This window comes from Triturus cristatus, chromosome 12 (assembly GCF_964204655.1).
Source record: "Triturus cristatus chromosome 12, aTriCri1.1, whole genome shotgun sequence".
Lineage (NCBI taxonomy): Eukaryota > Metazoa > Chordata > Amphibia > Caudata > Salamandridae > Triturus > Triturus cristatus.
In genome coordinates, this window is record NC_140595.1 from 407,651,663 (window position 1) to 407,664,573 (window position 12,911).

A 12,911-nucleotide genomic window follows, 5' to 3' on the forward strand; every position below is an offset into this window, starting at 1 on the left:
TGGTAACAGAAAAACGACGTTTACTTTTTGAGTGCTCATCACTTGGATACTTTGTTTTAGAATCTGGGTCTCTGGAGGGACCCCTTTCAACAAGAAAAACACGTTGCACGTCCGTAAGAGAGTTCGGCCACAAAGCAGGATCCCTCCAATCACATAAATCATATTCAGAACACGGGTCTGTAACATGGTCTTGCTCTTTGGCTTCCTTTTCAATACCAGCATCATCCGTCTGTAAACTCTGAACCTCCTTCAGAATGCCAGATGTTGATGGACCGATGAATGATGTTTCAGTTTCTCTGTCTGAGGGTCTTTTGTAATAATCCTCATCCTGAGTTGGTAATTGCTGCATGTTTGTATCAATTTCAGAGTCACCTTGTTCATTTTCATTGGTCTGCTCATGAGTATCATTCTGCTCATGGATATCATCATTGTTTTGTTCATCTTTATGGTCGTCAGCGCCTGTTTTACCGAGTGCATCAGCAGTACTCTGGCCAGAGGATTCTCCATCTTTAGGTTTCCCTTGGGTGATAAAGTCCAGGATTGCTCCTTCCTGTGACACTACGAAAGCCTGCTGAGCCACCTTTCTCTTTCGTTTCGAATAACCAGATTTGTGTACTCTAATTCTCTTCATTTTGCTTGCAATGCAGCGGGCGAGGCTAGCAGTGGGTAGGGAAAAAAAGAAGACAATCAGCAGTGGCGGCTGCTGAAAGATTTTGATGTGTCATTTTTATTTTCTTGCAAAAACAACAGTTGATGGACAGAATGCAGAACAATGTCATACATTCATCCCAGTACAGAGATCTGGGCCTAAATCCATCGTTTTTTTGCTCACCACACCACCCCAGTTCAGACATGGCCATATGCAAATCAGCCTTGACCCTGTGCCTCATGGGAACAGTCCAGCCCAAACTGCCAAGCCATGTCTTCCCTGGACTACACAATGAAGGACCAGCATACCTTAATGAACAAGTGAATTTCCACCAACCTACCAGGAAAATATGTTCCAGAACCATCTTCCTAGCAGCTACCCAATGCAGCCGCTGATAAAACAGTGGAGGCCGCTACTTCTCCCACATGGCAGTGAAGACCTGAAAACCCTCCCCCTGCAACTTAGAGCCTCACCATCGCTCCAGCAGTTCAGGAAGGACCACAAGACCTCTCTGTTCAACCAACAAGCAGCATGATCCAGCAGCATGAATCCCACACCGCCTCGAGACCCTTATGTGTGAAGCAGCTGAGCTTTACAAACCCTGACTGATTGATAGTAATTACCCTTCCCACTATATGTATGACACATTATGAGGACTAGCCACATATGGAAGGTTTATTTGAAGAGTGTTATAAAACTATAGGGTAGATCATGTGACTTGGCATACAAGGTCTGTTTTCTCAGTCCACTGAGAACAGTAGAGCCTGGAGAATAGTTCATGATCTATTTGGGAAGTGACCTTAGCAGGAAGAGAGTAAGCTACCTTGAAATCATGGCACACAGAGACCTGTCTCAGTACGTCACTAACTGATCCTGAAGACAGCCTACAGGTAACCAAAGACTTGTCCACTTTACCACATTGTCAAAAGACAAAATACAATATATTTAATTAAGGTTTCTTGTATAGTGCCATATTCCAGCAACCAGTTCTGCTCGCTTTCAGAGCACCTATTAAACAAGGATTAATTACAGTGAGTCCTAAGGCTATGAAAAGGCACTAGAGGTTCACTGAAGCAAAATTAATGTGCAAGGAACATCCAGTCAGGAGACAACTTTCAAGCAGACGTACGAATCACTAGCACAGCGTACCAACGACCCCATGGGCCGTGGCATACGCAAGGAAAATGGCCCCTTTGGCTTCTGCTCAGGAAGTAAATATAGCAATTATCAGGGTTCAATGGGCCCCTGAGGGTTTTGGGTCTCAGTACCACTGTACTTGCTGAACCAATGGTAACTATGCCCATAGTATGGACAGAGAAGGCTGCTTCACCAATTGCAAACTGAGGACTAGTTAAACTAGTTTTCTCTGCTAGTCACATGACAAGCACTGGAATGTAATTAAAGAAATGATCAAGAAGCCAGTCTCCTACCAAGGTCTCTGCAAAAGGGCATTAGATTGAGTTAACATGGGTAGGCACTGCCATCCTATTCCAGGCGTCCAGCCATAGGTGCTTGCATTTCATGTCTGCCTCAACACCATATAAACAGACATAACCAAATGCCAAGTACATTCGAACACTCAATGTTTTAAAAGATTTGTGCAGGCAGATCCACTCATTAGATCACAAGTATCAGCTTCATACTCTGTTTTCATGATTGTTGATAAGTAATTGTAATCATTTTAATGAATCCTTAACATTACGTCTAACACCTCGTACCCTGCTCTCCTCTTCCCCCCAATACGACCGTGCCTCCCAAGTTACACCTCCAAAAGTCCCCATGCCTCCCCTCAGCCACAAGTAAACACCGCCCCTGCACTCCTGACTCACTCTTCCCTCAACATACAGCGCCGATCTGTACCACTCCCTACCCCTGGCGCACGGTGACCACCTCTCCGACCCGCGCCCTCTCAGAGATGAATCGTGAGAGAGAGGCTCTCTCTCACGATTCATCATGCCCTCCCTTCCCATGACCACCAGAATACCTCCAGCTCGCCACCTCACATGGCTTACCTCCACCCAGACCCAAAGCACACACCATCTACAATAACATCCTCACCCAACCTTCCCCACGCCCCCGGCTCCTCACCCCCACGGGCTGTGATACATTCCTATGCCTGATCTGCCCTCCTCCCCAGGGCTCCCCACACCCTCGTCCAATGGCTCACCTTCCCTCGGGTTCACTCTGCAGTGGCACACCCTGACCTCCTCACTCCCCCTCCCCATGCCCTGACCCTCCGCTGCTCACCTCGCAGCTGGCACCAAAGGTTGCACACTGGCATGCTATCCTCTGCAAGGCGGCCTTTCTTGCCCAGGGTCTCTAGGCGCGCCGGTGCATGGCCTCGGCCGGTCTCGGTGCTGCTCGCTGCACGCCGGGCACGGGTGCTGCCACCCCTCCTGCCGCCAGTGATGCGTAGTGCTTCTGTAACCCCTTCGCTGCAGGACTCGCGGGCACTGCGCATGCGCGCGCATGCGAGCCTCCGGAGGTGCCAGATCTGGACTATTAAAACAAGCTCGATTCTCCTGGAAAAAAGTTCTAAACAAGCACAAGACCTACCAGAAGAGCCCGAAACAAGGCCGACCCCACACAAAGACGAGACTGGGTTAGAAAGGAAAAGAGTATAAGAACAACCATTCAGCGTTCATCACATTGGATTTAGCACGCCTCAGTCGTTCATGCGCCAAATCCCTGCCAGGGGCCGCCACGAATATGTATTGTATCTGATTCCTCGTGGTGGCCCCTGGGGTTTGGTGGCCCTGTGCAGGTGCACAGCTTGCACATGCCTAAGGCCGCCCCTGATTGAACAAATCAAACATTCACCCCCAGTCACAGATCTGAGTTAACTCAGTCGTTTTTTTTTTTGCATGGGACGTCATTCCAGTTTAGACCCAGCCATATGAAAATCAGTCTTGACCCTGCTCCCAATGGGAACAGTCCAGTCTGCACTTGCAGGCCAGGTCCGTCCTGGACAAGAAACAAACATCCTCGATCTGGTTTCGGGGTATCACCCCTCATCACCCAAGCTAGCTTGACTCTGGTGGCATGGCGAGCACCTGGCCCACCTCTGGGCATACCCTTCCTACGTTGGGTGACAAATGCAAAAAGAACAGATGATTGACGGAATGCTGAAGAAATCAAACATACACCCCAGGCACAGATCTGGGTCAAATCCATTGGGTTTTTTTGCATGCCATTTCTGTGTAGACCTTGTGATAAGCAAATCAGTTTTGGCCCTAGTCCCCATGGGAGCAGTCCATCCTGAACTGCCAGGTCCTCACTGGACCAGAAACAAGCATCCTGGGACCAGTTTCGGGATATCACCCCTCCTCAGCCAGGCTAGCTTCATTCTGGTGGCGTAGAGAGCGCGTTCTGGAATCTGCGTGGATCCAAAACATTCCACCCACCCCGCATTCCCCAAAGTCTTCCGAGAAAAATGGTACCTCACTTGTGTGGATAAGCCTAGTGCATGCGACAGGAAACAGCCCAAAATGCAACATGGACACACCACATTTACACAGTGAAAACTAACCCTTTTTTGCAAAGTGCCTAGCTGTAGATTATGAACCCTAGCTCTGCCGGCACCTAGGGAAACCTAGCAAACCTATATATTTTTTAAACTAAACACGCTGGGGAATCCAGGATGGGGTGACTTGTCTGGCTCTCACCAGGTTCTGTTACACAGAATCCTTGCGAACCTCAAAATCTGTCAAAAAACCCAAATTTTCCTCACATATCAGTGGTGGAAAGTTCTGGAATCTGCGTGGATCCACAACATTTCACCCACCAAGGATTCCCCAAAGTCTTCAGAGAAAAATGATACCTCACTTACATGGGTAGGCCTATTGCCCGCGACAGGAAATGGCCCAAAACGCAACGTGGACACACCACATTTTCACAGTGAAAACTGACCCTTTTTTAACAAAGTGCCTATCTGTAGATTTTGAACCCTAGCTCTGCCGGAACCTAGGGAAACCTAGCAAACCTATACATTTTTTTAAACTAGACACCCTGGGAAATCCAGGATGGGGTGACTTGTCTGGCTCCCACCAGGTTCTGTTACCCAGAATCCCTTGAAAACCTCAAAATTTGTCAAAAGAAACTCACATTCTCCTCACATTTCTGTAGTGGAAAGTTCAGGAATCTGCGTGGATCCACAAACTTCCATGCACCCCGAATTCCCCAAAGTCTTCTGAGGAAAAAGCACCTCACTTGTGTGGGCAGGCCCAGTGCCAGCGACAGGAATCGGCCCAAAATGCAACGTGGACACACCACATTTTCACAGTGATAACGGACCCTTTTTTTTTAAAATGTGCCTAGCTGTAGATTTAGAACCCAAGCTCTGCCGGCACCTAGGGAAACCTAATAAACCTGTATAATTTTGAAACTAGATACCCAGAGGAATCCAGGATGGGGTACCCAGAATCCCTTGCAAACCTCAACATTTGTCCTAAAAACCACATTTTCCTCACATTTCTGTGGTGGAAAGTTCTGGAATCTGCGTAGATCCACAAAATTCCACCCAACCCGCATCCCCCAAAGTCTTCCAAGAAATATGGTACCTCACTTGTGTAGGTAGGCTTAGTGCCAGCGAGAGGAAATGGCCCGAAACACAACGTGGACACACCACATTTTCACAGTGAAAACGGACTCTTTTTTTGCAAAAAGCCTAGCTGTAGATTTTGAACCCTAGCTCTGCTGGCACCTACGGAAACCTAGCAAACCTATACATTTTTGAAAAATAGACACACAGGGGAATCCTGTTCTGTTACCCAGAATACTTTGCAAACCTCAAAATGTATCCAAAAAAACACATTTTCCTCACATTTCTGTGGTGGAAAGTTCTGGAATCTGCGTGGATAAGCAAAATTCCACCCACCCCGCATTCCCCAAAGTCTTCCGAGAAAAATGCCTCACTTGTGTGGATAGGCCTAGTGCCAGCGACAGGAAATGGCCCAAAACACAACGTGGACACACCACATTTTCACAGTGTACATGGACCCTTTTTTTGCAAAGTGCCTAGCTGTAGATTTTGAATCCTAGCTCTGCCGGCACCTAGGGAAGCCTAGCAAACCTATACATTTTTTTAAACTAGACACCCAGGGGAATCCAGATGACTTGTATGGCTCTCACCGGGTTCTGTAACCCAGAATCCCTTGCTAACCTCAAACTTTGTCCACAAAAAACACATTTTTCCCACATTTCTGTGGTGGAAAGTTCTGGAATCTGCATAGCTCCACAAATTTCCTACCACCCAGCATTCCTCCAGGTCTCCCAATAAAAATGGTACCTCACTCATGTGGGTGACCCAAGTACCCGCGATAGGCAAGAGCCCAAAACGTATTCAGGAGACATCAAAATGACTATCACAAAACAACCTGGTTTTACAAGAGAAGTCACCTGGGTTTTTGGCCCCGGGCTCGGTGGCCATCTTGGGAAACTACAAAACCCAAACTTTTGTGAAAACTAGACACCCTTGGGAGTCCAGCGAGGTATGGCTTGTGTGGATCCCCCAAACTTTTCCTACCCAGAATCCCCTGCAGACCTCAAATTTAGCTGAAAAAAACACATTTTCCACATATTTTGGTGGAATCACCGTGCTGGAACAAATGTCCTACCCTACAGTGCTAGTCTCCCGAGTAAAATGATACCTCACTTGTGTGGAAGTCCAATGCAGACTTGGCTAAAACCGTATTTTCTCAAAAATGTAGCGCTTAGAAATCTTGGTGCTATACCCTTAATCCCTATGTTTTGGGTTCTTCCCAGTCACAAGCCCTTGCCCCACCCCCACAAGCAAGGTATCATTTTACTTGGGAGACTGAGGGGAACACTGTGGGTAGGACATTTGTGCCGGCACGATGATTCCACAAAAATATGTGGAAAATGTAGTTTTTTTAGCTAAATTTGAGGTTTGCAGGGGATTCTGGGTAGGAAAACTTTGGGGGATCCACTCAAGACATACCTCGCTGGACTCCCCCGGTGTCTAGTTTTCAGAAATGTGTGGGTTTGGTACTTTCGCAAGATGGCCACCGAGCCCGGGGCAAAAAACCCAGTTGACTTCCCTTGCAAAACCAGGTTGTTTTGTGATAGGTCATTTTGATTCGGGGTAACAGAACCTGGTGAGAGCCCGATACGTCACCCCATCCTGGATTTCTCTGGGTGTTTATTTTTTTTTAAATGTATAGGTTTGCTAGGTTTCCCTAGGTCCCGGCAGAGCTAAGATTCAAAATCTACAGCTAGGCACATTGCAAAAAAAGGGTCAGTTTCACTTTGAAAATGTGGTGTGTCCATGTTGCATTTTGGGCCATTTCCTGTCACGGGCACTAGGCCTACCCACACAAGTGAGGTACCATTTTTCTTGGAAGACTTTGGGGAATGCGTGGTGGGTGGAATTTTGTGGATCCACACAGGTTCCAGAACTTTCCACCAAAGAAATATGAGGAAAATGTGTTTTTTGGACACATTTTGAGGTTAGCAAAGGATTCTGGGTGGAATTTTGTGGATCTACGCAGGTTCCAGAACTTTCCACCACAGAAATGTGAGGAAAATGTGTTTTTTGGGACACATTTTGAGGTTTGCGAGGGATTCGGGGTAACAGAACCTGGTGAGAGCCCGATACGTCACCCCATCCTGGATTTCCCTGGGTGTCTATTTTTTTTTAAATGTATAGGTTTGCTAGGTTTCCCTAGGTCCCAGCAAAGCTAAGATTCAAAATCTACAGCTAGGCACTTTGCAAAAAAAGGGTCAGTTTCACTTTCAATATGTGGTGTGTCCACGTTGCGTTTTGGGCCATTTCCTGTCACGGGCACTAGGCCTACCCACACAAGTGAGGTTCCATTTTTCTTGGAAGACTTTGGGGAATGCGTGGTGGGTGGAATTTTGTGGATCCACACAGATTCCAGAACTTTCCACCAAAGAAATATGAGGAAAATGTGTTTTTGGACACATTTTGAGGTTTGCAAAGGATTCTGGGTAACAGAACAGGATTGCCCTGAGTGTCTATTTTTAAAAAATGTATAGGTTTGCTAGGTTTCCCTAGGTGCCAGCAGAGCTAGGGTTCAAAATCTACAGCTAGGCACTTTGCAAAAAAAGGGTCAGTTTTCACTGTGAAAATGTGGTGTGTCCACGTTGTGTTTTGGGCCATTTCCTCTCGATGGCCGTAGGCCTACCCACACAAGTGGGGTACCATATTTCTTGGAAGACTTTGGGGAATGCGGGGTGGGTGGAATTTTGTGTATCTATGCAGGTTCCAGAACTTTCCAGCACAGAAATGTGAGGAAAATTTGGTTTTTAGGACACATTTTGAGGTTTGCAAGAGATTCTGGGTAACAAAACCTGGTGCGAGCCAGACAAGTCATCCCATCCTGGATTCTCCTGCGTGTCTAGTTTTTAAAAATGTATAGGTGTGCTAGGTTTCCCTAGGTGCCGGCAGAGCTAGGGTTCAAAATCTAAAGCTAGACACTTTGTTAAAAAGCATTGGCATAGCCAATAGGTCTCGCCTTTGGTACCTTCTAAGTGTTTAGTTATCCAGCACAATATCCTTGGTGCAACAACATCAACTGTTGCATGGCTAAACACTTATAAGGTCCCAAAGGTGAGACCTATTGGCAATGCCAATGCTTGTTTCTGTTCCAAGGACACCAGCAATACTTATCACAAGAACTGCACAGTGGCAAAGGTCCTCCCTCCTTAACTACCAAAAATATAAAGATGGAACTATATTGATAGTTTTGCTTTTACCCCTGGAGACTGTATTTATTTTCAGTGATTCAGGAGTGATCGCGCTTTTCAGGGGAGGCATTAATTACCTTGGTGAATGTGTTTTGGGAAGCGATCAAATACCCAGCTTACAATCGCCTGACTTGATGTGGAGAGCTGGCAATGTGGATTTCAGCTTAGCGCTGCTTATTGTGCCCATCCACTTCCCATTGGATCATTGAGAGAAAATGCATCTGTTTCTCAAGTTTGGCAGAACATGTGGATAGCATTTTAAATCTGATATACCCTCAGTCCTTGCATACCAGGGCTTCCTTTCATTAAAAGGGAGAGTGTCAGTACTTCTCTGTGGGGTGTATTACTTTCATTAGGAGGGCACTGGCTCCAAGCAACTGAATGTAATCAGGAATAAATATTCTGTTTCTTTTCACGCTTTCACATTACTAATCTATGGTTTATCCAAACAGTATCAACATATTGTGTACATTACAGGAGGCTTTAAAACCACAAAAGGGGGCGCGTTGGATGCTTTGTTTTTCTGAGACCGCCTGCTTTCCTATGAAGCAAGATTGCTTTGGATGATTCTCCTTGCGTCCATAGGCAGCTGAACAACTACATCCATCAGAGGCGCAAATAGAGCCAAATTTCGGGAGGGGGGCGGGGTGCTACTAAAAATTTTGGAGGGGCTGATTCATCCAGCAATATACAGAGTGGAGATGCAGCGGCTCTAAGAAGGGGTGAAAACACAACAAAGCCTCGTTAGCAAGGAAATGGTCTTTCAAAGACCTGTGAAGTACTCGGATGCGGCTGTGTGCCCGGGAAGCTATCTCAGCTTCGGCTGACACACACGACGGGGGCAAGGGGGGGCTGAAGCCCTTTGAGCCCAATGGGCGTTGCGCGCCTGACCTCCATCACTAAGCAAACTCACTACGTACTGAATGTAACCACAGGACACAAGGTTTATCTGGGCATTCGTAGCATGCCATAATCATGCTAGGCGGTGCTGATGGTGCCAACAGAAACACATCTGATGATGAAGAGGACGCACTGTCATTTAAATAAATCACAATCCTGTTGAGAAGAAGTCTGGGAGCAACAATATTGCAAAGTATTAGTGTTACATAAACACAGCTTGGTTTTAACATCTGTAACTCTAAAGATAAAGAGTGTCACTGTTCCCGCTACACTACACAGACTTGGACAACTTTGAATAAAGAAAAACAAAACATGTACCTAAACCTCCAATATCCCTCATACGACGGTTAAACAGCTGCGGCACTCGGAAGTAAATTACAGCACGCCATGCACCAACGCCCTTGCAAACTCTAACAGAGAGGGCAGCAGTGCCAGTGCCCCTCATACCAAAGCATCTCGAACAAGTGGAGCAAAGCCTGCCCCTTTCATCAAAGCAGAGGGGCGTGGCTGATAGAACAGTGCACTGGGCGGGGGGCGGCAACGAAAATCCAAACACAACTATCTTCCCGCTTCCATCACCCCACTCAAGAACCAACATTTATGCTCCACTCGAGACACCCTGGCGCACAGACAAACACCACGGGTAAGAGGGGTGCCATACTCACAGCCCTGCCGCTGTCCGGACGTGGCGCTCTGCACTGAGGAGACGCGCGCTAACGGAGGGGCCAGTGCAGGCTCCCAGGAGGTCTGCACACAGAGGCGGGGCGCGCGCTCAGGCCCTTTGAAGCTGCTCCCCAGAGCCCGGGAAACCCGACACCGCCTGATGTCACGGCACTGAGCACATCATTTCGCATGCACCATCCACTGCATGGCACTTGAACAACAACCTTCACTCCTGCTGCACACGTTAGGCAAAGGGAGGAACTTCAAAAGCAGGGGAGAACAGAAGGAACATTGCTGGGAGGTGTCTACTTCGCAAACTGATCCTGGCGATTACACGAAGGCCAAAGTGCGAATCCATTCCTGACTTTATGGTAATTCTTTCAATAACCAAATTAAAACAGCCACCGTCGGGTGTTAGCACTGCAAGGCACAAACAATAACAAGCATTGTCCGCGCAGCCGTGAAAGTGACGCGGGCCAGGGGGCCCTGAAAGTGAAATTGGCCAGATGGTGCCGGGAGCAGCAGCAGCCAGCGGGAGGAGCAGGACGCGCTCTGTGGTGGGGGAGGGGAGGAGCGTTGAAGCCCGCGCTTGGGGGAGCAAGTGAGAAGAAAGCCAGATAGCGCCTGATGCGATGAATGCGTGTTACTGTGCACGTAACCACACGCTCTCGGCCAGCAAAAGCTTGTGGTGGGATTTCTAAAGCCCACACACTAAATGTCTTGCCAGACCGGCGCATGCGCTGGCTCAGGTGAGACCTAAAAAAGGGTCAGTTTTCACTGTGAAAATGTGGTGTGTCCACGTTGTGTTTTGGGCCATTTCCTGTTGCTGGCACTAGGTCTACCCAAACAAGTGACATACCATTTTTCACAGAAGACTTTGGGGAAAGCGGGGTGGATGAAATTCTGTGGATCTACGCAGGTTCCAGAACTTTCCACCACAGAAATGTGAGGAAAATGTGTTTTTTGGACACTTTTGAGGTTTGCAAGGGATTCTGGGTAACAGAACAGGATTCCCCTGGGTGTCTATTTTTCAAAAATGTATAGGTTTGCTAGGTTTCCCTAGGTGACAGCAGAGCTAGGGTTCAAAATCTACTGCTAGGCACTTTGCAAAAAAAGGGTCAGTTTTCACTGTGAAAATGTGGTGTGTCCACGTTGTGTTTTGGGCCATTTCCTCTCACTGGCTCTAGGCCTACCCACACAAGTGAGGTACCATTTTTCTCGGAAGACTTTAGGGAATGCGGGGTGGATGGAATTTTGTGGCTCTACGCAGGATCCAGAACTTTCCACCATAGAAATGTGAGGAAAATTTGTTTTTTTGGACAAATTTTAGGTTTGCAAGGGATTCTGGGTAACAAAACCGAGTGAGAGCCAGACAAGTCACCTCATCCTGGATTTCCTTGTGTGTCTAGTTTTCAAACATGTATAGGTTTGCTAGGTTTCCTTAGGTGCCGGCAGAGCAAGGGTTCAAAATCTACAGCTAGGCACTTTGCAAAAAAACGGGTCCGTTTTCACTGTGAAAATGTGGTGTGTCCACTTTGCGTTTTGGGCTGTTTCCTGTCCCCGGCACTAGGCCTACCCACACAAGTGAGGTACCATTTTTCTTGGAAGACTTTGGGGAATGCGGCGTGGGTTGAATATTGTGGATCCACACAGATTCCAGAACTTCCCACCACAGAAATGTGAGGAAAATGTGGGGTTTTTTGGACAAATTTTGAGGTTTGCAAGGGATTCTGGGTAACAAAACCTAGTGAGAGCCAGACAAGTCACCTCATCCTGGATTTCCTTGTGTGTCTAGTTTTCAAAAATGTATAGCTTTTCTAGGTTTCCCTAGGTGCCGGCAGAGCTAGGGTTTGAAATCTACAGCTAGGCACTTTGCAAAAAAAGGGTCAGTTTTCACTGTGAAAATGTGGTGTGTCCACGTTGCATTTTGGGCCATATCCTGTTGCTGGCACAAGGCCTACCCACACAAGTGAGGTACCATTTTTATGGGAAGACTTTGGGGAATGTGCGGTGGGTGGAATTTTGTGGATCCACACAGATCCCAGAACTTTCCATCACAGAAATGTGACGAAAATGTGCTTTTTTTAAAATAAGTTTAATGTTTGCAAGGGATTCTGGGTAACAGAACGTGGTGAGAGGCACACACGTCACCCCATCCTGGACTTCCCTTGGTGTCTAGTTTTCAAAAATGTACAGACTTGCTAGGTTTCCCTATGTGCCAGCTGCGCTAGGGCCCAACATCCACAGGTAGGCACATTGCTTAAAACCCTGGGGGGGGGGAATCGGGGGGGCTTGCCCCGATATGCGCCCAAGGGGGACAAAAAAACTCTGGCTATTAGTTTGGGGGGTGGGGGCATTGGTATGCCTAGTCTGTGCAGCCCCCACGCCCACGCATAAAAAAGACAGCGTAATCGCTGGTGCCTAGTGTGCTTCCTCATGTCCCCAGGGTGGCAGTTCAGGGGCTACTGTCCCAATCTGTCTCCTGGGGGGGGGGCAGAAAGACTGTAGCATTTTGTAGCATTTTGGGGGCGTGGTGGGGGCATTGGCATGCCCATTCTGGGCAGCCCATACCCCTGAATTAAAAATAAAATATTCCCTCATGCCTATTGGTATTTCTGCCCCCCGGAGGCAGATAAGGGTCTTTTGCCCTTATCTGCCTCCCGGGGGGGGGGCAGAAAGACTGTGGTAAATTTTTTGGGGTGGGGGCATTGGCATACCCATTCTAGGCACCCCCCACCCCTTTGTATATTAAAATATGGTGCCTTGTGTGCTTTCAGCCCCACCCCGGGGGGGCAAATCAGGGGCTACTGACCCCATCTTCCTCCGGGGGGGGCAGAAAGACTCTGACATTTTTTGGGGGGTGGGGGCATTGGCATTCCATTCTGGGTAGCCCCCACCCCGAACTTTGGAAGAAAGAAAATCCCTGGTGCCTCGTGGGCTTTCTGCCCCCCGGGGGGTGATAAGGGGCTAT